This window comes from Nicotiana tomentosiformis, chromosome 6, assembly GCF_000390325.3.
Source record: "Nicotiana tomentosiformis chromosome 6, ASM39032v3, whole genome shotgun sequence".
NCBI lineage: Eukaryota > Viridiplantae > Streptophyta > Magnoliopsida > Solanales > Solanaceae > Nicotiana > Nicotiana tomentosiformis.
In genome coordinates, this window is record NC_090817.1 from 138,720,216 (window position 1) to 138,723,622 (window position 3,407).

At 33.8% G+C, this 3,407-nt stretch overlaps 1 pseudogene; it reads right to left on the reverse strand.

Moving 5' to 3' along the window:
• Positions 1–1,542: 1,542 nt before the first annotated feature.
• LOC117275629 (U1 spliceosomal RNA) lies at positions 1,543–1,685 on the reverse strand (annotated as a pseudogene).
• Between the last annotated feature and the right edge of the window lie 1,722 nt (positions 1,686–3,407).

Consider the following 3,407-nt stretch of genomic DNA (forward strand, 5'->3'; position numbering starts at 1 on the left):
TGCCATTTCTCACTGTAAACAACAGAAGAGTTCAATTAATGGCAAAACCAGAACAGTAAACGATACTGTTATTAACAACAAATAGTATGTATAATAAATAAAACCGAAGTTTCTATATACTATTTTACAGAAAATGATGAAGTTTTTATGTTCTTCAAATCGTTTTCTGAATTTTAATACTCTGATGAAGTTTCTATATCTTCAAATCGGAATAATAAAATTCAGAAGGAGTAGAAAACCACACAGGTTTTAATCTCCACAAACAAAAATACAGAATATAATAAAATAATTTCCTTAAGATTGTTATAAATCTGTATTGCTGTAATAAACAATTAAACCATTAAACTTTCTGAAATATATAAACAAAACAGAAAGTTAGTAATACTTGTTTAACGAAATAAATTCTGAAAAAATAGTATAGGAATAAATTGAGCCCACTGAATACATAGTGTGTCCTTAAGAAAATTATTCCCCTCAAGTACCCGAGGTGCTGGAATATATCCTCCCAAGATAGAACAATTTAACTCACCGGAGTGTTGGTACCAAAAACGTCGGTGAACAGCGAGTCACTCAAAGGCTGTAAAATACATTGGAATTTTTGTGCAGAAGAAGAAGAAGAAGAAGATCAAAAAATTTCGTCAGGTATATTTATAGAGTTGTTGGCATTGTTTCTGAAAAGGTTTGCAACCTTTCAGAAACATCCATGGCCGTTGGAACAGGTTGTTTGAAATATTGCGGGAAAACGAATTTAAAATAATTCGGGAAAGAAAACGGGCCTGACCGGACCGGATCGCGGGTCATGGGTTATTCCGAATTGAATCTTTCGTTAATTATTTAATTAATTAAATAAATAATTGAAAGGAATTTTGTCCAAAAAGATTAATCAATCGATCTTTGACCAAATCTGAATCGCCGAAGCCGAAGCCGAAGCCGAGCCGAGCGAGCGACGACGACGGCACGAGGCTTGCCTTCTTATTAACTCTTTAAGATCTAGAAGAAGTGCAATTATATATATACCCATCAAAAGCCTTTTCTTCCTCCAATATGAGACAATGTCCCTTTGCCAAGGAAGAAAACTCAAATATTTTATTTTCCCTCCATTTCTCATTCACCCTCTTTAAGTTATACAAGCTTAAAATCCCAAACAGTTAGATACTCCATATGTTTCAAAACTCTCTGATATATTTACTATTGCACTTGGCCAAGAACTGTTGTAATATAGTAGCCTTTTCACTTTGGAAAAGGAAAGCAAGCAGTTCCAAGTTCTTAAAGTCAATCTACATCCATAGATTAAAGAACAAGAATGGCAAAGTATAGCAAAAGCAATAGGATAAATGCAATCGAATTATGCACTCTTTTAGTTACAACAACTTACAAAATCAAGACAAACTTACAACTAAACAAACTTTCAAGACCAACACTAACTTTAGCATCGCTGATTCCTGAAACGAACAAAGCGAGCAAAAGGAGCTTCGACAGGACAGAGTAAAAGCAGAGTTGGTCTAAACACAGGAGTCTATTTTGGCTTAAATTTGGGTAGGGGCCGCGCGAACTACCACAAATTATGACATAGGTTCGACCACTTGGATCGACCTTAGGCAGGCACCCCTCTAAAGTGCAATGGAGGTCACCAACCTAGGCCATGAGCCTTATTGATCGCTCATTGACCCCGTCCAGGTAAGTATGTTTCCTTGTGTGCCCAGCTCGTGTTTTATATTACTGCATTTTCCCACTTCTCCTCTTTGCTTGCGATGTGGGATCAGCTACCTGTGAAAGAAGTCAATTTTTAACAAAATATATTTCAATAATAATAGCAGTAGAAATGACGATAACAACATGGAATCTTTACTATTTAATCTTAAAATTAGTTACTCTCCTCTTGACAACAGGAATATTTTTGCGTGAAAGTTAAAAATCTCACAAAACTGGTTCACGAGAATACCCCTTTCTATCAGCCTGTTTGACCAAGTTTCTTTTTGATCAAAATTAATTTTTTTGGTCAAAATAATTTTTTTGGCCAAAAATATTTTTTTTTCAAAGTTAAGATGTTTGGTCAAACTTTTAAAAGGAAAAAAATACTTTTAAGTAGAAGCATAAATAATTTTTAAGAAGCAGGAACAATAGTTTTTTCCCATAAGTACTTTTTGAAAAGTACTTATGAGAAAAATACTCTTATAAGAATATTTTAAAAGTTTGGCCAAACGTTGTTGCTCAAAAGTACTTTTCAAATTAATTAGTCAAACACAAACTGGTTCTCACCAAAAATACTTTTTTGAAAAGAACTTTTGAAAAAAATATTTTTTAAAATAAGTTGATTTTAGAAACTTGGCCAAACATATTATATAACTATAGTGATAAAGGGAATGATAAAAGATTAAGGAGTCTGGATCTTTTTTCATTTTTATTTATATATTTTTTTCTTCCATGATATGATATATATATATATATATATATATATATATATATATATATATATATATATATATATATATATATATATATATATATGGGTAAAATATGTTTATATTAGATGATCGCATGAGGAAGTGACACGTGGAGCCGAAGACAAAAGATAGTCGAATTCGAAGGCAACAATCTCGTATGTTACCAGAATGAATGATGCTCATAAAGATGAAGTAAATGCTTGTCATCCGGTAGCATTTAATAGAGAATATTCTATATCATTAAGTACACATCCCGTTACAAGGAATATGACATTCACTGTCTGTCATTACATATTCTTCAATGGCCCTCATAATTGATATTAAAGAGGGGCTTGATACTAGGACCTTGTTCCATAGGTGCAGCTATAAATAGTGAGCTCTATTATCATTGTAGAGGACAACGAATTTTCTGAAAAACATACGCTACATTCTATTCAAAATTTAATGCAGTTTTATCGTTTTGTTTACTGATATTGTTGTTGTTGTGCCCAGAAGCCTTGCTCCGGAAAATACTATTTCCGCTATTTTATCTTCATCCCAAGACTAATTATCACATCTTTATCTATTTATCTATTATTTTATAATCAAATAAATTCACTTGTCTATAAATCACGTATAAATTCAACTGTATCATTTTACGGGTAAACGGTTTGGCACCCACCGTAAGGCTTAGACAGTTGTGTAATTAAGTTGGTTCTTGCCTTTTATACTAACGTGTTTGATTATTTATTCTTAGCAAAAAATTATAAAAAATGGCAGATAATGGTGTTAACAACACACACAACCTCGAGGCCCAAGGAAATCATCCTCGGCGTGAGGATTCAATCAGCGATACCCGCAGTGAGGGGAACGAGGCCATACCGGTTCACGAAAGGCGGTACCCGCGAGACGTTCGAGAGACAACTCCTGATGATGATGAAGAGGAGCACGTCGTCGAAGCGGTAAGGGCCCTGTAGAAGCAGC